The 25,210-nt window shown below is 42.6% G+C and overlaps 1 protein-coding gene across 1 annotated transcript in view; it reads right to left on the bottom strand.

The window, feature by feature from the left end:
• The window catches only part of LOC126263656 (CD109 antigen), an 898,764-nt gene extending 873,930 nt beyond the window's left edge, over positions 1-24,834 (bottom strand). The window contains exon 1 of the mRNA XM_049960760.1: positions 24,600-24,834. The gene's annotated coding sequence lies outside the window, so the exon portion shown is untranslated. The remainder of the gene's footprint in view (positions 1-24,599) is intronic.
• Between the last annotated feature and the right edge of the window lie 376 nt (positions 24,835-25,210).

The following is a 25,210-nucleotide window of genomic DNA, read 5'->3' as shown; positions in this document are numbered from 1 at the left end:
AGAGAGAGATGAGAGTCTTGAGCGGACGTGTGTCCGTCAGAAAAAGGAAATTTATTTAATTGGATGTCACAAAATTATATATATAATGACTTTTGAACGCTATTAAGATAAATACATTGTTTGTTCTCTATCAAAATCTTTCATTTGCTAACTATGCCTATCAGTAGTTAGTGCCTTCAGTAGTTAGAATCTTTTATTTAGCTAGCAATATTGGCGCTCGCTGTATTGCAGTAGTTCGAGTAACGAAGATTTTTGTGGGGTAAGCGATTCATGAAAGGTATAGGTTATTGTTAGTCAGGGCCATTCTTTTGTAGGGATTTTTGAAAGTCAGATTGCGTTGCGCTAAAAATGTTGTGTGTCAGTGTAGTGATGATCAGAGTAAGTAAAGGGAAAACTGTTTGAGTATGTTGAGTTTTACTCAGCTGTCTTGGTATCAAATAACGTAGAAGTTTACCAGCACAGTAATTCATAATTTTTCTAAGAGGACGTTTCATTATAAATCTGTAAAAGCCAATGACTTGTGAATGACTATTCTTACACACAGTCAATACTGGGTATCAACTCTGGGGACCAAAGGTACAAAACGTGGACACAATTTGCAAACAACACGGAAATGACTTAGAACTATTAGTTACGCTCATTGTAAAGATTTATTTAAAAAATGCATCAGTTGAATACTCCTACTTATCTGCTGTGCAAATCTGGAGAAAAACATTACTAACCATTTCTATAATACTGTAGTCCCATTCATAACGATACAACAAGACTTATACTGCACTTATAAAGGGCAGTTAAATGAAAGCGAGACAGATGGAAAACAGTAAATTGCTTAGCACTTTAAAAATAATCGCCATAATTGTTAATACATTCACACACCGTGAGAGGAGAGGAGAAATCTTCATGGAAGAGCGTTTCCAGCCAGTGGGCTGAGGAATCGTGATTGTACAGAGGCGTGCATCTGTTCGTCCGAAGAAAATCTCCGGCCGCGAATGCCTTTCTTCAGAGCTCCAAATGTATGGAAATCGTAAGGGGAAAGAGAGGGAATGTACGGAGAATGCGGACGGGCTGCCCACATGTTCCCAAGGCTGTCTCGACTACGCTGCAGGTGTGGTGGGACGAGGCCCGAAGAAAGGCACTCGCAGCCGTCGACGTGCTTATGACGAAAAGGCACACGTCTGGCCACAAGCGCGTTTCCAGAGGCAATGAAGCCACTGGCCGTCTTGTTCGCTCTAGGATAAATGTATCAATGTTGTGGCGATCACTTTTAAAATACAGTCATAAGCAGTTTGGTTACTTTATTCCATATGTCTCGTTTTCATTTGACTGCGCCTTACACGTTTACCAAAGGAAAACACTCAACATATTCTATCACAGAATAGAACTGTATTATAAACTGCCCAAGGAGATGAAAAACGTTACTACAGTAAGTCTGTTTAAAAATGCATCTAAAACATATTTCTGAAGTAATAAACTAATATTAAACTCCTTCCGAACAGGCCATGAAGGTCCAATGGTTACCGGACCGGCCGCCGTGTCATCCTCACCCCATAGGCGTCACTGGATGTGGATATGGAGGGGCATGTGGCCAGCACACTGCTCTCCCGACCGTATGTCAGTTTCCGAGACCGGAGCCGCTACTTTTCAATCAAGCAGCTCCTCAGTTTGCCTCCCAACGGCTGAGTGCCGCCCATATGCCAACAGCGCTGGGCAGACCGGATGGTCACCCGTCCAAGTGCTAATCTAGCCCGACAGCGCTTAACTTCATTAACAGGAACCGGTGCTACCTCTGCGGCAAGGCCGTTGGCCTTTCTTAAGTAATGCGCACTACAAAATTACGGATTGCTTAGGGAAAAGGGGCAAATAGAAGGCCAAGTCACATTACGGAACACGTTCACAATCTACTTTGTACAAGGAAACCATGTGCCAATATGTATAACGCATCACAGTAATGTCTTGTCAGTCTCCCGAGATCAACATCTCACTCATCATGAAGAGATCTGATTCAACTTTTCGCGCGAACTGTGGCCACTTGTTCAGTAGAAGACAAGTGTTTCACAGTAGCGAGGATGGAGAAGTGCTCACAGCACTTAAGAACTTTACTTGACTCACTTGCTTAGAATGCACCCTTCTGCCATATCCCTGAACACTGACCATTCCTCCTGAGACAACCTGTGTATTCTATGCCTGTGTATAATCTGAGCGATTTACTTTCAGTGTATTACGATGACGAATTCTCTATCATTTTGACATAATCCTCGGATGATAAAAGTATTTTTATGAATTTACCCTTCTTCAAAAAATGGTTCAAATGGCTCTGAGCACTATGGGACTTAAATTCTGAGGTCATCAGTCCCCTAGAACTTAGAACTACTTAAACCTAACTAACCTAAGGACATCACACACACCCATTCCCGAAGCCGGATTAGAACCTGCGACCGTAGCGGTCGCGCGGTGTTAGACTGGAGCGCCTAGAACCGCTCAGCCACCCCGGCCGGCTACCCTTCTTCAGTTGAGCCTGAGGAAACATACAGAGCACTTAAGCAGATAGTCCCTCTTCCTTGTGATTGCATAGTTGACGCAACACCGGCCTCCGCGTGGCCTGTGCGGTCGCGGTTCGAATCCTGGAATACAGGTGCTGGATGAAATTTTCACTCGCAGCGAGTAGAGGTGGCGGTGGAAATTTCCTGATCACCAGTCTTTGCGTCAATGTCCATGATTAAATTTCAAACCTCTCCCCAGTGAGGGCATGTGACACTGTTGTGGTAATCCGTCCGTCGGAAGAGGACTTTCAACTTCAGCAGCCCCCTTGGTACTGTTCGGAAGAAGTAGGCTCTGTACCGGCACCGGATTTCACCCTCTCCCTTCTATCATCATCATCATCATCATCACCATGCAACACACACACACACACACACACACACACACACACACACACAACACGCATCCATCACACTCACCTGCACCCCACATATACACATACGACAGAACTCTCAAATACCCGCAAGGAAAAGGGTCAAAGCGATAAAGAAGTACACCCCTTCCAACGGGCGACTGAACCGATCCCGTGGGATTCCCCAGCCAACAACGCCACTGACCTGACAATTAAACCTGTTTTTCACAAGCGGCTTTCTGCTCTGCGAGCACCTCTCGTGTCTGCGCATAGATAGACAAGTCACTGTGTCTATGACGTCAGTCATCTACAGGCTGTGCTGGGCGTGAAGTTCTGAACTTCCGAGTACGTTGTACACTGCGCATTTCTTACCATATATCGAGCTTTTCGTAAAAAGGGTAGTACCTCATAACCGAACTTCAGCCGTTCAGATGCCAGCGTGCATAGCAGACAGCTCCCACAACACACACAATTTTGGCCGCTGACGCGCAAACGAAAATGGCCACTTGGGAAACGCGACTCACTACAGGAATAAAACGCCAGGGGCGCTGCAGTAGACTCACTTGTCTCGTGTAGTCACTTGATACAAAGTCGATGGTGTAGAAGGAGATTCAAACAAATGCAGCCGTGCATAACAACAACGCGCTGCTACAACTTTTTCTTTCTAATTCAAGTCTCCAGATAATGTGTTCTGGTGGGTAGAGCAAAAGTTACGCTCCATCTCGAGTTGCAGCGCTAAGCACTGGAACTGCAGAGGAAAACCGAGTCGGTATCCGTTTTCCTCCTGGTGGCCACACAGCTGAGAACAACACGTCAAGGTCACCGCGACAAGCAGTTCCCAGCTCAGTTCCATAGTTCATGCTCACGACAAGCACCAGAACAGGTGGACATTGAAGACTAGCCCACTGTGTTATTATCTTGAGAATAACCATCGCTTTCAACGTATTACAAGGCACAACTATAAATGTAAAAATGGTAGAGCCTTGCTCTGTTCGTCAATGACATTCATAGCGTCGTGAACAATACTTCCTGGTGTTTAATATCCGAAAAAATGTCTCACACAAACATAAGTAGTTTTTAAACGATAATTTTTCCAGCATGCTTTTTCTCCGCTTGTGGATGAATTCTTTAACAAAAGTGAATAATGTGGATGGTTTCCAGAATTAACTTTCCACTACGCACCGCAGTACGAGCTGTTTCCAAACATTGTTGCATATTAAAAGTCTGTGAAGTGCCGGAATTCGAACACGGTCCCTTGCCTGCAGCGAGCAGCGGTCTTCCCGAATGTGTTACTCTGACTCACTACCCATCCTCACAGCGTCGGTTATACCAATACATTTCTACTATTTCTAAAGTTCACAGTTCTCATGTACAACTTGCTTAACTGTTTACATATCTGTTTCATGTGAAAACATGTTTCTCACTCACCACGGCGACAGGTAAAGAAATTAACAGAAAAATCACTGGAGAGATAAAAGAAAATCTTACACGAAACGTTGACATTTGGGGAGCTTGCAGTTCTACCTGCTGAGAGGGACGTCGCAAATGGTAAAAAGGTTGACTTCAAGCGACAGGTGCCCGTCAGCCACAGCGCAAGCACGCCGATTTAATTTTTCTATTCTAGCGTTCCAGGTGTCCGCCACTTGTGGTCTCGCGGTAGCATTCTCGCTTCCCGAGTACGGGTTCCCGGGTTCGATTCCCAGCGGGGTCACGGATTGTTCACCTGCCCCGAGATGAATCTGTGTTGTGTCGTCTTCATCATTCATCCTCATTACCGTCGGGGGAAGGCAACGGTGAACCACCTCCATTAGGACCCTGCCAAGTAAGGCGGTGCGGGTCTTCCGCATAGTTCCCCTACGTTCTGAAAGAGGCATGGGACTTCGTTTCCTTTTCCATCGTTCCAGGGGGAAGTCTTAATCGCTCCTCCTTCATGACCTTCGTGCCCAACTGGCCTCTGCGCGGGAATCGAGTTGCCGTTGTGTCGTTCTGAAGTTCTGAAATAGCCAAAATGTAACGTGTCGGAAGGGAGTTTTCTACAGCAGGATCTAGAAATGAAATGAAATGAAATGTCGTATGGCTAGGGCATCCCGTCGGGTAGGCCAGTCGCCTGGTGCAAGTCTTTTGAGTTGAAGCTACTTCGGCGACTTGCGTGTTGATTGGGATCAGATGATGGTGATGATGATTATTATTATTAGGAGAACACAACACCCAGTCCCTGAGCGGAGAAAACCTCCGACCCACCCGCGAATCGAACCCGGGCCCCTTGGGATGACAGTCCGTCGCTCTGGCCACTCAGCTATCGGGGCGGACAGGATCTAGAAATGAAACGGAAAGACTGCAGCATACGCCCATCGTAGTACAAGGAACCACCACAAATGTTAAAATCGTGGGGTCCCGCTCTGTTCGTCTATGGCAGTCATAGCGTTGTGGTCAACGGCACTCAGGTCCACAACATGTTCCTCGACTTTCCGAAGGCTTTCGATAAAGTTCTGAACTTTATGAGATGAGATCTTTCACAGGTTTAATGGCTTCCTTCCGAACAGAATCAACACGTTCTTTATGCGACGGAATCGGCGTACGTCGAAGTAATTCCAGTAGTACCCCAAAGAGCGTTATAGGGCCGTTAGTGTTTGCAATATATATGAAAAATCTGGTGGGTACCGTCGAGGCTCTTCACGGACGATGATGCTGTCTACAGGATGGTTGCAACGCCCAAAGACCTGAGAAGCGCATGACTGCCTGCAGAGGACCAAAGCTACTGCAATCACTGGCAAATAACGCGAACGCCCGGAAAAATGGGGTCCCTTACTGTTCGTTGGCACTACTGCTGGATATTCACTGGAAACAGTTAGTTGTGGTCTTCAGTCCTGAGACTGGTTTGATGCAGCTCTCCATGCTACTCTATCCTGTGCAAGCTTCTTCATCTCCCAGTACCTACTGCAACCTACATCCTTCTGAATCTGCTTAGTGTATTCACCTCTTGGTCTCCCCCTACGATTTTTACCCTCCACGATGCCCTCCAATACTAAATTGGTGATCCCTTGATGCCTCAAAACATGTCCTACCAACCGATCCCTTCTTCTGGTCAAGTTGTGCCACAAACTCCTCTTCTCCCCAATCCTATTCAGTACCTCCTCATTAGTTATGTGATCTACCCATCTAATCTTCAGCATTCTTCTGTAGCACCACATTTCGAAAGCTTCTATTCTCTTCTTGTCCAAACTATTTACCGTCCATGTTTCACTTCACACTCCATACAAATACTTTCAGAAATGACTTCCGGACACTTAAATTTATACTCGATGTTAACAAATTTCTCTTCTTCAGAAACGCTTTCCTTGCCATTGCCAGTCTACATTTTATATCCTCTCTACTTCGACCATCATCGGTTATTTTGCTCCCCAAATAGCAAAACTCCTTTACTACTTTAAGTGTCTCATTTCCTAATCTAATACCCTCAACATCACCCGACTTAATTCGACTACATTCCATTATCCTCGTCTTGCTTTTGTTGATGTTCATCTTATATCCTCCCTTCAAGACACCATCCATTCCGTTCAACTGCTCTTCCAAGTCTTTTGCTGTCTCTGACAGAATTACAATGTCATCGGCGAACCTCAAAGTTTTTATTTCTTCTCCATGGATTTTAATACCTACTCCGAATTTTTCTTTTGTTTCAAATGGTTCAAATGGCTCTGAGCACTATGGGACTCAACTGCTGAGGTCATAAGTCCCCTAGAACTTAGAACTACTTAAACCTAACTAACCTAAGGACGACACACACATCCATGCCCGAGGCAGGATTCGAACCTGCGACCGTAGCGGTCGCGCGGTTCCAGACTGTAGCGCCAGAACCGCTCGGCCACCAGCGGCCGGCTCTTTTGTTTCCTTTACTGCTTGCTCAATATACAGATTGAATAACATCGGGGAGAGGCTACAACCCTGTCTTACTCCCTTCCCAACCACTGCTTCCCTTTCATGTCCCTCGACTCTTATAACTGCCATCTGGTTTCTGTACAAATTGTAAATAGCCTTTCGCTCTCTGTATTTTACCCCTGCCACCTTTAGAATTTGAAAGACAGTATTCCAGTCAACATTGTCAAAAGCTTTCTCTAAGTCTACAAATGCTAGAAACGTAGGTTTGCCTTTCCTTAATCTTTCTTCTAAGGTAAGTCGTAAGGTCAGTATTGCCTCACGTGTTCCAGTATTTCTACGTAATCCAAACTGATCTTCCCCGAGGCCGGCTTCTACTAGTTTTTCCATTCGTCTGTAAAGAATTCGTGTTAGTATTTTGCAACTGTGACTTACTAAACTGATAGTTTGGTAATTTTCACATCTGTCAATACCTGCTTTCTTTGGGATTGTAATTATTATATTCTTCTTGAAGCCTGAGTGTATTTCACCTGTTTCATACATCTTGCTCACCAGATGGTAGAGTTTTGTCAGGACTGGCTCTCCCAAGGCCGTCAGTAGTTCCAATGGAATGTTGTCTACTGCGGGGGCCTTGTTTCGACTCAGGTCTTTCAGTGCTCTGTCAAACTCTTCACGTAGTATCGTATCTCCCATTTCATCTTCATCTACGTCCTCTTCCATTTCCATAATACTGTTCTAAATGACATCGCCCTTGTATAGACCCTCTATATACTACTTCCACCTTTCTGCTTTCCCTTCTTTGCTTAGAACTGGGTTTCCATCTGAGCCTTGATATTCATACAAGTGGCTCTCTTTTCTCCAAAAGTTTTTTTTAATTTTCCTGTAGGCAGTATATATCTTACCCCTAGTGAGATAAGCCTCTACATCCTTACATTTGTCCTCTAGCCATCCCTGCTTAGCCATTTTGCACTTCCTGTCGATCTCATTTTTGAGACGTTTTTATTCCTTTCTGCCTGCTTAATTTACTGCATTTTTATATTTTCTCCTTTCATCAATTAAATTCAATATTTCTTCTGTTACCCAAGGATTTCTACTAGCCCTCGTCTTTTTACCTATTTGATCCTCTGCTGCCTTCACTACTTCATCCCTCAAAGCTACCCATTCCTCTTCTACTGTATTTCTTTCCCCCGTTCCTGTCAATTGTTCCCTTATGCTCTCCCTGAAACTCTGTACAACCTCTGGTTCTTTCAGTTTATCCAGGTCCCATCTCCTTAAATTCCCACCTTTTTGCAGTTTCTTCAGTTTTAATCTACAGGTCATAACCAATAGATTGTGGTCAGAGTCCACATCTGCCCCTGGAAATGTCTTACAATTTAAAACCTGGTTCCTAAATCTCTGTCTTACCATTATATAATCTATCTGATACCTTTTAGTATCTCCAGGGTTCTTCCATGTATACAACCTTCTATCATGATTCTTAAACCAAGTGTTAGCTATGATTAAGTTGTCCTCTGTGCAAAATTCTACCAGACGGCTTCCTCTTTCATTTCTTAGCCCCAATCCATATTCACCTACTATGTTTCCTTCTCTCCCTTTTCCTACACTCGAATTCCAGTCACCCATGACTATTAAATTTTCGTCTCCCTTCACTATCTGAATAATTTCTTTTATTTCATCATACATTTCTTCAATTTCTTCGTCATCTGTAGAGCTAGTTGGCATATAAACTTGTACTACTGTAGTAGGTGTGGGCTTCGTATCTATCTTGGCCACAACAATGCGTTCACTATGCTGTTTGTAGTAGCTTACCCGCATTCCTATTTTCCTATTATTAAACCTACTCCTGCATTACCCCTATTTGACTTTGTGTTGATAACCCTGTAGTCACCTGACCAGAAGTCTTGTTCCTCCTGCCACCGAACTTCACTAATTCCCACTATATCTAACTTTAACCTATCCATTTCCCTTTTTAAATTTTCTAACCTACCTGCCCGATTAAGGGATCTGACATTCCACGCTCCGATCCGTAGAATGCCAGTTTTCTTTCTCCTGATAACGACATCCACTTGAGTAGTCCCCGCCCGGAGATCCGAATGGGGGACTATTTTACCTCCGGAATATTTTACCCAAGAGGACGCCATCATCATTTAATCATACAGTAAAGCTGCATGTCCTCGGGAAAAATTACGGCCGTAGTTTCCCCTTGCTTTCAGCCGTTCACAGTACCAGCACAGCAAGGCCGTTTTGGTTATTGTTACAAGGCCAGATCAGTCAATCATCCAGACTGTTGCCCTTGCAACTACTGAAAAGGCTGCTGCCCCTCTTCAGGAACCACACGTTTGTCTGGCCTCTCAACAGATACCCCTCCGTTGTGGTTGTACCAACGGTACGGCTATCTGCATCGCTGAGGCACGCAAGCCTCCCCACCAACGGTAAGGTCCATGGTTCATGGGGGGGGGGGGGGGGGGGGAGGGGGCTGGAAACAGTAACTACTGTAAAATTCTACGCGTAATTGTCCGGTCCGACCGCTAAGCGAAATGACCACATAAGAATTATAACACATGTTGGAAAAGCTAACGTAAGTGGAAGAATCACAGAGAAACGTAATTCAGCCAAGAAAGAAGTCTCTTACTAACTACTTGTTCTATCGATTCTTTGTGTCAGCTGTTGCAAAACCAATATAATACTTGGCACCTTCTGTCTCTATTCTTTTTATCCTTGCTTGAAAAGTACAATGCATATTACTAATATTGGCACTTCTTGTCCTCTGTATGAAAACAGGCGATCAAGACTGATTTCCGTATGCTGAACTCCCATTTGATTTTAATTTTTCTTCATCACGTACAGATTCTTCTGGATATCAATTTCTCCTCTGTTACGACATATACAGGGTAATCAGTTGCTAACGCAGCCGCTTTCGCGGTGTGCAACCTGCCGGCGAGGCCGGCTACTGTGCCCGCGGCGCGGCTGACGGGAGGGAGGTCATCAGTTAAGGTAGGTCTAAAGTACGGTTTCTAACACAAACAACATAAAAACACTTTCAAGAAGGATATGCTGGGACTCTCTCTCTCTCTCTCTCTCCGTTGTTCAAGCATTTCTGACTCCTGCTTACGATACTGCTCATTACACTCTGCACTTCCCTGAGAAAAATGGCAGCAATTTCGTGACTAATGTTAGTCTTAAGTTCATCTAAAGCGTGTGCATTTGATTTGTACATCTGATTTGCACACTCTCTCTTTTAAGGTCCCTCAGACATAAAAATCGCAGGGAGACTAAATCAGTGGAACGAGGAGGTCAATGTTGTTAGTGACAACTCTACCTTGAAACACGTAACGTCACGAATTTCCCATAGAGAAAAGTCCGCTGTACGTGCCGTCGCAGTGTCTTGCTGGAAGGTCGCGAAAGCACGTTGCCTCTGAGTTAACTGGCCAAAAACAAGCCGCAAAATGTTTTCCCACACATCTCTCAATGAACTGTTTCCTGGAACAGCTTAGGACCTGTCATTCTCTCACCGCTAATAGCGCACCACATTCCTATTTTCTGATCACGCGGATATGCCTCGTGTATTACGTTACGCTCTTTAAACTCTTACAACGGTTATTTTATGAATTATCCTCTTAGGTCCGGAAACGAAGTTAGGTGAGGGTCAATTTCTCCGTCATGCACGATATTCGAAATCAATTCACAAAACCGAAATTTTTTGCAGGGTCACGTGGTCAATGGTTAATGCACTTTGTAGCCGTCTGAACAGAGCCATAGGAAACTCCCGTTTGCTGAGAAACACGTCGAGCTGATTTTCTAGGAGACCTTTTCAGAACATGCCCAATGTTGTCCAGAGTTTCTTCTGTGATTACTGTACATGACTGTGTTCCCTTTAAAGAACACTTCCCGTTCCACAAATTTTTTTTATCAGTCGATGAATCGTACTAAAAAAAAAGGGCTCTGAGCACTATGGGACTTAACATCTGAGGTCATCAGTCCCCTAAAACTTAGAACTACTTAAACCTAACTAACCTAAGGACATCACACACATCCATGCCCGAGGCAGGATTCGAACCTGCGACCGTAGCGGTCGCGCGGTTCCAGACTGAAGCGCATAGAACCGCTCGGCCACATCGGCCGGCGAATCGTACTCCGATTAGGAACCTGAAGATCAGGCAATTCCTCTTGAAATGATCTCATTACAGCTCGCGCTGATTCTGTACGCAAGTATGAATCATACACGAATACTCTTTGGCGAATAGAGTACTCGCATTTCGCCACTTCACTTGAAATACTTTCACTTCATACACTCTATAGCGTCCCCTAACAAACAAGTGCTATCTGCGCAAGATTTCTACACAAACAGAGGCCCCGCAGCGGAGGAGAAAAGAAGTCTCCGCCAAACAATTGCACTGGAAGGACAGAATTGAAATCAGTTTCAATTCACATGTAACTCAACAACTTCCTCCTGTATGTGTATTCCGATATCTATGTTTGTCTATCTAGTGTTAGCTATAATAAACAGAAGTCACACAGTTATGCCTTATGCTGCCATCTGGCGAGTTTTTATTCAATTTCGCAGAAGGAGTGCTTGAGCTACCCGTAGACACTGCACTGCATCGTAACAGCAGTTACTACTGTATTGTGCATCAGACATGTGTGAAGTATATTCAGTCAGAAACTTCTGTAAATAATGTCTAGACAACGTGTTGATAACCTCAATATGTTTTGTTACATATGTGGGGAATACACAGTGAAAAGCCAAGAAATAAGGTTAGTCCTCTAGTTAAGAAGGCACACGAGTTGTATTTTGGCTGCAAAGTTCGGGGCTGGACTGGAACCTTCAAGGAGTTAGAAAACGTGGTCGGAGGATCGAGAGAGAAGCTGCAGAGGATGGGAAAACCTGGAGTGAAGTGAACAGACTAGCTAGAAATCGAACCAGGTGGAGGAATTTCGCCACGGCGCTATGTTCCAGAGGGAACGACAGGAACTAACTCAAATCAGAGTGAAATGGTATTTTGCAAACTCAAAACCTGCTATTCAGTATCAGAACATGTCCTCAGCCACGCAGCCTGTTCCTCACGATGCTTCTGTACCTCCTAAACCACCAAGCGATTGGACCATTGGTGAACAACATATAGAGCCGCTATCCGACAGCAGTGGAAACGGAAAAGCAGCGGCAACCAGAACATCACGTGTTGGTCCGGATTCCCAATATTTGGCACCACAATTAACCATTACCTCATCGTATTACGCAGGGAGAACTCAACGACCTCTGTAGGGACTTCAATCTCACAAAGGCACAATAAGACTTACTGGTTTCGCGATTGTAAAAATAGTTTTCTCGATCGGGATGTTAAAGTGACTTCATGTAGGAGCCGCAAGACTGAAAGCTATTCCTCTTCCTCCGATGAGTTTGCATTTTGCCGTGACATCAATGGTTTGTCTGGAGGGCAACTTTCATCTGGTAAAGTTACATCGGCCACAATGTTGTCAGAGAATGCTCGTCCTCGCATCTCGACTACAGAAAAGATTTATATGATTTAGTAAATTGCAGGAAGACGCAGGAAAACATCCCAGAATTAGTGTCGTTCATTGGAGGTTACAAAGCATTAGGGACAGAAAGTTCATTGAAACAGGAAGTGAATAGCAATGAAATCCTAAGATCAGACAGGAATACTTAACGTAAGGCTAGCTTAGCCGCCATTGGTGACGGCGTATTTATTGCAGTAAATAATTCGATAGTATCCATCGAGGAATGTGAATTCGAAATTGTTCAAATGGCTCTAAGCATTATGGGGACTTAACATCTAAGGTCATCAGTCCCCTAGACTTAGAACTACTTAAACCTAACTAATCTAAGGATATCACACACATCCATGCCCGAGGCAGTATTCGACCCTGCGACCGTAGCAGCAGCGCAGTTCCGGACTGAAGCGCCTAGAACCGCTCGGCCACAGAGGCCGGCGAATGTGAATTAATGAGGTTGAAGGTAACCAACAAAGATCAGTCAAATACGGTAATTGGATGCTTTCATAGACCGCCTGGGGCAGAAGCTGTAGTGATAGAGCGCTTCAAAGAGAACTTGCAGAATATCTTTAGTGATTTTCCTCATACTGCCGTCGTAACAGGGGATGACAGGTATAGAATGGGAGCGTTATGCCACCATAACTGATGCAGAGACAGGGGTTCCTTTGACATTATTCTGAATATATATTCCGAAAATTTCGCCGAGGAGATAATCAGTGAACCAACTAGTGAAGGTAATGTCTTAGATCTCCTAGCAACAAACAGACCTGAACTGAAACAGAATCAGTTAACGTAGATCAAGGTATCAGTGTTCGTAAGACTGTAATAGTAACTAAGATTACGGGTTTCAAAAGGAATGTTACGTAAGGCAGGAAAATATTTTTGCTTAGAAAGAGACAAGACACAGATTGCAGAGTGTCTAAGCAGCCAAGATCAAATATTCGGTGCTCAGAACGGAGCTGTAGAGTACTAATGTAAGAAACTTTAAAAGCATCGTTCAACACGCCTTTGACAAGTATGTTCCGAGCAACGTCCCTAGCTGTGGGAATGACCCACAGTGGCTCAATAGCCATATTATAGAGAACTACTACATACACAAAGACTGCATCACAGATTCAAGAGAAGTCAAAACCTAGCTAACAAACAAAAGCTGAACGAAGCGAAAATGAGCGTAAGGAAAGCAATAAGAAAAGAGTTCAGTGACTTTGGAAGTAAAACTCTGTGAACCGATCTGAGTGCAAACCTTATGAGATTTTGGTTTTCCGTAAATTCAGTTAGAAGTTCGAAATCCTCCATTCATTCACTCAGTGACCATACTGGCACCGCAATGCAAGGTAACAGGGACGAGGCCGAAATATTAAATTCGGTCTTCCGAAACTGTTTCCCGCGGAAGACCGTAAGACGGTCGCTCTTTTCAACCACCGCACGAACGCCGAGAAGGCAGATACTGAGACAGCCGATCGTGGGACAGAAAAGAAAGTACGATCGGTTAGCAGTATAAAGACGTCAGGACCAGATGAGATACCTGTAAGATTATACACACATTATGCGAAAGTGTATCGTAAATCGCTGGAGCAACGAAAGGCACCTGGCGACCGCAATAAAACGTGTCACTCTCGTTTTCAAGTAAGGTCACAGGACGTTGACGTCAATCTGTTGTAGAATTATCGAACATTTTTTATGTTCAAGAATTAGGACGTTTTTGGAGAACGAAAATCACCTGTTCAAAAATCAACATGGACTCCGCAGACAGTGGTCTCAAGAAACTCAGCACTTTACATTTCCGCAATATTTGTGACGCAAGTTTTAGATACTGGCACAATATCGTTCCCGCGAATTCTAAGATAGTACATAAATCTCTACAATTGTTCCTCAGACTAGCCCCGAAATACAAGAAGCGAGCAGGGGAGTTCAGTTTATATATTTAAGGAAAGAAAATTTAATAAATATATTTTAATTTACTTACTGAAATATGATAACAACTTATATTTTATGAAACTTCCTGGCAGATTAAAACTGTGTGCCCGACCGAGACTCGAACTCGGGACCTTTGCCTTTCGCGGGCAAGTACTCTACCAACTGAGCTACCGAAGCACGACTCACGCCCGGTACTCACAGCTTTACTTCTGCCAGTACCTCGTCTCCTACCTTCCAAACTTTACAGAAGCTCTCCTGCGAACCTTGCAGAACTAGCACTCCTGAAAGAAAGGATATTGCGGAGACATGGCTTAGCCACAGCCTGGGGGATGTTTCCAGAATGAGATTTTCACTCTGCAGCGGACTGTGCGCTGATATGAAACTTCCTGGCAGATTAAAACTGTGTGCCCGACCGAGACTCGAACTCGCCCGCGAAAGGCAAAGGTCCCGAGTTCGAGTCTCGGTCGGGCACACAGTTTTAATCTGCCAGGAAGTTTCATATCAGCGCACACTCCACTGCAGAGTGAAAATCTCATTCTGGGAACTTATATTTTATGTTTGCATGCAATAATGTTCAAACGGCAAAAGATATTTTTTTGTGATGTAATAACAAACTGACAAGTTTCACATTTTTTACTTTACTCGTACTGTGAAAGCTTGCTTTTTTCCCAGTTGCATGATTCTAGGTCAGGGGGAAGCACCCTATTGTTCCAATTTTACGGAATGATACAGGGAACCCCGAAAGTGTCCTGATGATTCCAGACGGGGGGGGGGGGGGGGGGCGGCGCAAAGGGGAGGTGACCATGAGGAAAAAAATGAATAACTAACGAAAGTATAAAGTTCTACGAGTCTGGGCATAGAACGTCAGAAGTTTGTTTGAACGTGATAGGGCGGATCTAAATTCTAAAAAGAGAAATGCAAAGGCTTAATGTAGATGTAGCATGCTTCAGTGAAGTGAAAAGAAAGAAGACAAGGATTTCTGGTCAGATGAGTATAGGGTAATACAAACAGCTGCAGAAAACAGTGTAACTGAAGCGGGATTCGTTATGAATACGAAGGTAGGGCACAGTGAGTTGCAGCGAACCGTTCAGTGTTATGGCTATTCTCGTCAGAATCGGCAGGAAACAAACACCGACAACAAGACTTCAGGTACACATGCCGACATCACAAGCAGAAGATGAAAAAAATTGACAAAGTATATTATGATGTTGAACGGGTAATTCATTACGTAAAGGGAGATACAAACCTAATACTCATGGGGGATTGGTATCCGGTTGTAGGGGGAAGGAGGAGAAGAAAGGGTTACAGGAGAACACGAGTTTGGTAGTTGGAGCAAGAGAAGAGAAATACTAATTAAGTTCTGCAATAAATTTCAGCTAGTGATAGCGAATACGCTGGTCAGGAATCACAAGAGGAGGAGCTATACTTGAAAAATGATGGGAGATACTGGAAGATTCCAGTTACATTACATCATGAACAGGCAGATATTCCGAAAACAGATAATGAGTCGTAAGACGTACCCAGGCTCAGATACTGTCTCAGATCAGAATTTAGTAACAATTAAGAGTAGGCTGAAGTTTAAGAGACTATTCAGGAAGAATCAGTGAGCAAAAAAGAGGGGCACGAATTAGTAAGGAATGAAGAGACACGTTTGAAGTTCTCTGAGGCTACAGATGATGCAATAATGAAAATACATCATAGGTAGTTCAGTTGAGGGGCAATGGCCAGCTCTAGAAAGGTCAATATCAGAAGTTGGTAAGAAAAACATACGTACAAGGAAGGAACCATGGGTAAAGGAAGAAACACTTCAGTTGATCGACGAAAGAGCGAAATACAACATGTTCAGGAAATTCAGGAATACTGACGAACAAATCACTTCGGAATGACATAAATAGGAAGTGCAGGAAAGCAAAGGCGAAATGGCTACATGAAAAAGTGAAGAAATAGAAAGAAAGACGATTGTCGGAAGGACTGTCTCAGCATATAGGAAAGTCAAAACAACCTTCGATGAAATTAAAAGCAAGGGCAGTAACATTAAGAGTGCACTGGGAATTCCACTGTTAAATGCAGAGGAGAGAGCGGATAGATGGAGACAGTACACTGAAGGCCTCTATGAGGGGGAGGACAGAAGAAGAAACAGGAGTCGACAGGAAAGAGATAGGGAATCCATTATTAGAATCAGAATTTAGAAGAGCTTTGGAGACTTAAGATCAAATAAGGCAGAAGGGATGGATACCATTCCATCGGAATTTATGAAGTCTTTTGGTGGCGGAGGGGGGGGGGAGGTGGGAGAGGAGGGGGGGGGGCGGAGTGGCAACAAAACGACTAGACGCTTGGTGTGTTACGAGACTGGCCATATACCATCAGACTTTTGGAAAAACATCATTCACAGAATTCCGAAAATAGCAAGAGCAGGCAACAGCTCATGTTTCCAAGTCGCTGACAAGAATAGCACACAGAACAATGGAAAAGATAATTGATGATCTGATAGATGACGATCAGTTTGGCTTTAGGAAAGGTAATGGCACCAGAGAGGCAGTTCTAACGTTGCGGTTGATAAGGGAAACACGGGAAAACAAAAGAAAAAAACACGTTCATAGAATTTGTCGACCTGGAAAAAGCGTTCGACAGTGTAAAATGGTGCTAGATGTTCGCCATTCTCAAACAGGGGTAAGCTGGAGGGAAAAATGGGCGGTATACAATACGTACAAGAATAAAGTGGGAACAATAAAGATGGAGGGCCAAGTGCTCGGGCTGGAAAGGATGTAAGACAGGGCTGTAGTCTTTCGCCCCTATTGTCCAATCTACACATCGAAGAAGCAGTGGTGGAAACAGAACAAAGGTTCAAGAGTGGGGTTAAAATTCAGGGTGAAAGGATATCAATGATAAGATTCGCTGATGACATCGATATCCACAGTGACAGAGAAGACGAATTACATGATCTGCTGAATGGAATGAACTGTCTAATGGGTACAAAATATGGATTGAGAGTAAATCCAAGAAAAACTAAAGTAATGAGAAGTGTCAGAAATGAGAACAGTGAGAAACTTTACATCAGAATTGCGGATCACGAAGTAGATGACGTTAAGGAATTCTGCTACCTCAGCAATATCGTAACCCATGATGGACGGAGCAAGGAGAACATAAGCACTGGCAAAAATGGCATTCCCGGGAAAAGAAATTCTACTAGTATCAAACACAGGAATTTCTGAGAATGCACACTGGTAGTGAAACACGGTCTGTGGGAAAACTGGAACAGAAGACAATCGAAGCACTTGAATTTGGTGCTGAAAAAAATGTTGAAATTAGGTGGACTGATAAGGTAAGCATTGAGGTGGTTCTCCGCCGAATCGGAGAGGAAAGGAATATATGGAAACCAGTGTTAAGTAGAAGGGGCAGGATGATAGGACATCTGTTAAGATATCACGGAATAACTTCCGTGGTACTAGAGGGAGCTGTAGAGGATAAGAACTTTACAGGAAGACAGATTGGAATACATTGTAACGTTCTAAGTGTAACTTTCTTTAATAAAAATGTGAAATGGCTCTGAGCACTATGGGACTTAACATCTGAGATCATCAGTCCCCTAGAACTTAGAACTACTTAAACCTAACTAACCTAAGGACATCACACACACCCATGCCCGACGCAGGATTCGAACCTGCGACCGTAGCGGTCGCGCGGTGCCACACTGAAGCGCCTAGAACCACTCGGCCACAACGGCCGGCGAATAAAAATGTGAAATAATAAACTTTACGATTATGCTGAATGAAATCTGATCTGTGGAATGGGTACAGAACTCGAACTGTCGTGTTGCCTGTTGTAACTGCAAGTGCTGTGCTTACTCTGTGTTACTGTTAGCGAAACTTTACACGAATCGATTGGGACAACTCCCAATACCAATAAAGAAATGCAGTTACTGCACAATACATTCAGCCCCTTAGGCACTGAATCATCTGGCCCTGTTCAAAACTGATAACTTCGGTTCCTATGCACATAACAAATAAATTGTCTTACCTCTAGAGCAGCAAAGGTGGAACGATTAGATTCTGGTCTCTCATAAAAAAAAAAAAAAAAAAAAATGTAAATGCTAACTACAGGCTCAGCAGTGGGCAATGCTAGCCATAATACTTGAAATGCACATGAAATTCATTTGGGTGATAAACGAGAACATTTAATAAAATTCAACTTCTTTAAGAAATGTATGACCTGGACTGGGAGGCGGTAATGATTATGGAGAATTACTAACACTCAGTTTTTTTTAGCAAAATTACATTGCAAGTTAAACTGGCTTTTCAAAAACATCTGACAGTTGAAGTTACATTACTCACACTCACCACTTGCCGATGATACAAGTATAGCTATCACACCCAACCGACAAACTGGTGTAATTGTAAACGATGTTTTTCAGAAAATTATTGAGTGGTTCTCTGCAAATGGGCTATCATTAACTTTGACAAAACACAGTATATACAGTTCCACACAGTAAATGGAATGACACCATTAATAAATATAGACTTCGATCAGAAATCGGTAGCTAAGGTAGAATATTCAAAATTTCTAGGTGTATGCATTGATAAGGGGTTGAACTGGAAAAAACACACTGGGGATCTGCTGAAACGTTTGCGTTCAGGTACTTATGCTATTAGGGTCATTTCAAATTTTGGCGATATACATCTGAGTAAATTAGCTTACCACGCCTATTTTCATTCTCTGCTTTCGTATGGCATCATATTCTGGGGTAACTCATCATTGAGTAAAAGAGTGTTCATCGCACAAAAGCGTGTAATCAGAATAATTGCTGGAGCTCATCCAAGATCATCCTGCAGACACTTATTTAAAGGACAACAAATCTTCACTGTAGCCTCACAATATACCGGGTGATCAAAAAGTCAGAATGAATTTGAAAACTTAATAAACCACGGAATAATGTAGGTAGAGAGGTAAAAATTGATACACATGCCTGGAATGACATGGGGTTTTATTAAAACAAAACAAAAAGTACTGCTACACGCGTGAAAGATCTCTTGCGCGCATCGTTTGGTGATGATCGTGTGCTCAGCCGCCACTTTCGTCATGCTTGGCCTCCCAGGTCTCCAGACCTCAGTCCGTGCGATTATTGGCTTTGGGGTTACCTGAAGTCGCAAATGTATCGTGATCGACCGACATCTCTAGGGATGCTGAAAGAACCCATCCGACGCCAATGCCTCACAATAACTCGGGACATGCTTTACAGTGCTGTTCACAACATTATTCCTCGACTACAGCTATTGTTGCGGAATGATGGTGGACATATTGAGCATTTCCTGTAAATAACATCATCTTTGCTTTGTCTTACTTTGTTATGCTAATTATTGCTATTCTGATCAGATGAAGCGCCATCTGTCGGACATGTTTTGAACGTTTGTATTTTTTTGGTTCTAATAGAACCCCGTGTCATTCCAACCATGTGTGTCAATTTGTACCTCTCTATCTACATTATTCCGTGATTTATTCAGTTTTCAAATTTATACTGACTTTTTGATCACCCTGTAAATATTCACTTATGAAATTTGTTATTAACAATCCGAACGAATTCAAAAGTAATAGCAGTGTACATGGCTACAACACTAGGAGAAAGGATAATCTTCACTACTCAAGGTTAAATCTAACTTTGGCTCAGAAGGGGGTAAATTATGCTGCCACAAGTCTTTGGTCACTTACCTAATAGCATCAAAAGTCTGACAGAGAGCCATATAGCATTTAAAAGGAAATTAAAAGAATTTCTTAATGGCAACTCCTTCTACTCATTAGATGAATTTTTGGATATAGTAAGTGGGTAATTTATCAACCCCCACAAAAAATTAAAACTATTGAGTGTCATGTAATATTTTGTGTAATGTAATATCTTTTGTAGACACCTTTTATTAGCCTGACACGTTCCACATCATTACGAAGTGTCGTATTCATGATCTATGGAACAAGTACTAATCTAATCTAATCCAACTCACAATTGATTCACAAACAATGAGAATTTTAACAGCAAGTATTATCTAACTTCATTAATCCAACATAAATGCAAATCATCAAATTACACATAGTTCTGTTAACAAATCTTAAAAGCATTACAAAAATGAAATATCTAACTAGGTTTTTTTTTTTTCAAAACCGTTTACGTACATTCTGGGGTTACTCAACAATTACAAATTATCAGCCAACTCATCTATACTAACGCGATGACAAAAGCAGAAACCACAATTATTTCCATGAAGACGTCTGCTTCCATGTAACAATATTGACATACCTACATTAATCTAACTCTTGGTGGCTTCACACAGCATACCACAAAAACTGCCTACTCCATCGTTTTTCCCTCACAGACAGCCCTCTCTCTCTTACTCCAACACTAGCTGTGTAGTATCTTTGGCTCTGCGATCGCGCAATGTCAGCGATCCGCATTATCAAGCCTATCAGAAACATTCATCGTTATAGTATACTAGGTTCATTTTAATTTATTAATATTCTTATCTTATTCTGGTGCCACATACAAGTGTGCTCCAGTATACTCCTTTCAACATCCGCCAAATAATTGAGGACGTAGATTGCAAGTGCTACTCTGAGATGAAGACGTTGGCGCAGCAGAGGAATTCGTGGCGGACCGCATCAAACCAGACAGAAGACTGATGACTCTTCAAACAGCACACAGGGGCTTACCGAGACTGTCTCTTCCCAATCGCCTTTCGCGAGTGGAACAGGGAAGGGGGGAATCAGTGGTAGCAGAGACTACTCTCCGCTACACACTGTTGGGGGTTTGCGGAATATGGTGCGGATGTAGATGAGAAGTGGAGACACACTATTGTCTCCTCGAAATCAAGTTTACAGGCAGTCCTCCTCCATAATGGTAATAAATATGCTTCAGTTCCAGTCGGATACTCGCTTAACAAGAACTGGACTTACGAAACTACGCGAGATTTGATCATTTTCTTACACTATGATATGTGTAACTGGAAATTGTGTGTAGACCTGAAAGTAATAGTGCTATGGACTGGCATGCAACCAGAGTACACGAAGTACTGCTCCTTTCTGTGCTAGTGGAACAGTCGAAACAAGAAAGATCATCAGGTACGTAAAGAGTGGCCTACTCAAACGCCTGTGTAAAATGAGTGTGTTAGCAAACCCTGAAGATGTATATCGTCTACGGCTGCCTTTTAAAATGCTGTTAATGGAGATATTTGTAAAAGCGATGGGCAGAAAAAAAGAGGCAGCTCTTGCACACCTGAAGACAAAGTTACCCAATGTCAGCGGTGCAAAGATTAGAGGGGAGAGGCTGTGTATTTATTGGCCCCCAAATACGACAGCTTACGCAAGATACAAATTTTACCCACTCGTTAAGTGAGGCTGATGAAGGTGAATGACATGCGCTCAAGTCAGCGAGTACGCACTTTCACGGAAATCACAAATGGTATACAGAGGCTGTGAATAACATAAAATGTTTCCAGGGAACGAAGTGTCATGTCACCAAAGCCACATTTCCTTCACTGCCATCTTGAATTTTTCCATCAGAACTTCACGGATACTAGTGATGAACAAGAGGAACGTTTCCACAGAGGCATTGTAGTAATGGAAATGAGGTTTGTAGGGCGGTGCAACTGCAACATGTCGGCAGAATATTGTTGGTCCCTAGTTAGACACACTGCAGAATACGAATACGTAAGAAAACGTCGAAAATGTCCTCCTAAACTTATCCTTGGATGAAATGTTTGTTTTTCCAAGGTTTCAAAATTATCTACTTTTTCGTCAACAATGAAACTCTTACTTTTGGAACACGGTACGCGATAGGAAATTTTTATTCCCAAATCCTACCTCCTCATAACCACGACAAGTGAAAAACTGTAGTTTTATACAAAGGGCAGACAAAACGTTAAAATGAGTTGTACACTTTTCTTTGTGTCAACTGTTGCAAAAGCAATATAATTTAGACAGCGCATCTTCTGTGTCTGTTTTTTATGCATCTCACTAATGTTTACACTTCTAGATAAAAAGTAGAAAATAACCTAGATGTAGGGTCACGTCATCTGAGGGACAGAAGCTTGAACTGTTGCTGTGAGATCCTAGTCCGCGTCTGGGACTATGTTAACTTACATAGTAGTGTAGCAGATCGGGCGGTTGCAGCTCTGGAGCGAGAGGTTCGGTGTCTTTCTGAGGTGCTCACTCGTGGACAGCAACGGCTATGGCATTCTATAAATGCAAACTCTTTCCTGTCTTCTTAATATGAGTCCTCTTAAAGCTAGCACGAGGTTCAATTCCACTTTTACTTATTTCAAGCTGCAACTCTGTTAAAATACTAAGAACCACATAAGCTTTATGTTATGCACATGTGCAATTCAATATTAAAAAACTACGGACTGTCTTATTCACTTGGTGGCACGTCAAATGCCGGCAGCAAGTAGAATGAAATAAAGTAATGTTATATATACTGAATCAGGACTTACATCTTATAACCGAAGCTACTGATGAGTAGCTCTCACTTTTATAATATTCATTTAAGTCTTTGCTGGTTTTATCATCAGACGACGTGGACTATTCAAACCTCATCAAATGTGGGGACAATAAAGTACAGACAGGAGAAGCATATCCGTTAAACCGTCGACTTCAGCGTATAGCACGATAAAAATTTCGGAAGTAGACATGAAGTACTTTTCCATTTTTGCACACCACATAAGATACTAGTACGTTGCTCCTTTGACATTGACACCACACGTCTGCAGCATTCCATTCCCTCAACAGATACTTTCTACTAAGAATACTCTAACTCAACCGCTATTCCTGTTTACATAGATTAGTCTATTATGTACACCATAAAACAAAATGCCACGATCATCTACTTACATATTTATTTTATTGTCATGCGGTCTTGAGTCAACCAAATCCCGCCATTACTTTAAGGCGTACAGTGATCTTTAGTGTGTAAATTCTAATACACATTCATGAAATAACTTTTGATACAAGTCTGACTGGCAGAATGAAACATCGATGGCTTCGAACAAAACATGTAAAGCAAAATAATATGTTTCTTGGCTTCTTAGGTAAGACAGTTTGTACACATCTAGATACCCTGGATAAAAATTATCTAACACACTGAGTCATTCTGAGTATTTTTACCTTTATGAGAGAGGCAAGTTATAGCTCAATCGCGAGCGACAAGTTAATTCTAACTTGCTTACTGTTTACGTTACACGACAATACTTTTATATAATGCACAGCTACCAAAACCTCTGGTTGACATTAAATTTAAAAGTACCCTATCATTCATACATGACAACATTTACCTCTGGACACGGAGCCAACAGGTTTCACCCCTCGCGATTATTTCCTGTGCTCTTTGCGCTGCATATCAAGTCATTTATGTACAAAATGCCGGTGACAATCAAGGAAAGGTGATAGCTCATTGCTTGTTTGTGCAACATGTGGTTTGGATGGTTGAAACCGTGAGCTACAATACAAAGTTTGATTTTGATGGTTAATTTGTAACCTACATATTGCTTACGTACGTAAAAATACATCTGCATTATTGGATTTAGCGCTGCAGTTGCAACCTAATTTTTAAGTTTTGTTTGTTTCTTCTCAATGCCTCCAGCGGTATCGTTTCTTAAGAACGCTTTTTTTTTTATCTGATCGTAACAGCAAATTTCTAACCGTTCGGAAACCAATTAAAGCAGACTGGTGATTTGATTTCATACAACCCTCTTGCCGTTACGTCTGGAAGTAATGATTACCACATGAATCATTTCTATTTCTCTACCCCCCCCTCCCTTCACCTCCTCATAAGCTGTACGCTGCAATTGAAGACCTTGAAAGATGCCGAAGTACTCTCCTTCGTTATGCAACAAATTTTACAATGATTCTGACTGTAAAGAATTTTCTGGGTAACGTTTAACAAAATACTGCCCGCATTGCTGTCACGATTTGGTTAATTCTATATTTCTAACTATATTTTGCAAAATTATTTGCACTATTTCGGGTTTTAATAGCTCCCCATCGAAACGCAGTCAGTAATCTTTGCCTACTTAAATACTAAAACATCTCCAGACAACAGTTAAATAATTGATGGTGTGGCGCAACTTTCAAAAAGTTCGTCACTGATCATGCGCCGAAGCATTGAAATCTCCAAAGGCGAACTGTCTCGGGTTTCATCACAACATTCATGTAACACACCATTCTACTGACAAACTAACCGGGACACTTGTTAGCTTCAATGACACCCAACCGAATTCTTTTTATTTTGTAGAATAAACCGAGTTTTTTTATGAAAGCAACTGCGTGTTATGGAACTCAATTAGGACCGTAATTTAGGCGATACACGGGAGAATAAAAGGGATCTAATGTCAGAGTCAAATATAGACGCGGTCAACGCCCAGCGCTCAGTTACCTGTGTTCCGTTGTGAAGTTCCTGCAGCTAGCCAGCCACTCCTTAGATGTTGCAATGTTTCTTTTTTCCTTTTCACAGTAAATAAAACGGACACTTACAGTGCTTGGCGCACTTGCGTAACGACTAAACGGACGTTTACCTCATCACTTCAACACAATAACTTCAATTCTTGCACTTGTATTCTCTTTTTGTTAAAACTTGTACCACTTCGAATTTAACACCACGCAACACACCGCCATACAATCCCACGCTGTGTTGGCAGAGCCATCTAGCGGTGGAATTCCAATTCTTGCGGCGGCGCGAGTCTTGCTGACAAAAGACTATCAAGGAAACATGCAGCGGTCAAGAAGAGCCAGTCCGTTATTTCAGGCTATCATTTTCGCACTTGCAGATTTTGGCCATTCTCTATTATAGGACTCACTTAAAATTCTTTTGTTTATTGTAAAGTACCGTAGCTAGCACCACGGCTGAAGATCAGAAATACACTGACGCCATAGGAGTACGAAAAAGCTTCAGCGGAATGGACTGTAGCGAAAGAAACTTGATATTGCGTTTGCAGTGCTGCAGATAGAATAATGAAACAACTCAATGGCATAATTGTAGCACCGTAG

The sequence above is a fragment of the Schistocerca nitens genome, chromosome 6, assembly GCF_023898315.1.
Source record: "Schistocerca nitens isolate TAMUIC-IGC-003100 chromosome 6, iqSchNite1.1, whole genome shotgun sequence".
Classification (NCBI taxonomy): Eukaryota; Metazoa; Arthropoda; class Insecta; order Orthoptera; family Acrididae; genus Schistocerca; species Schistocerca nitens.
This window is presented reverse-complemented; position numbering and strand designations above follow the sequence as displayed.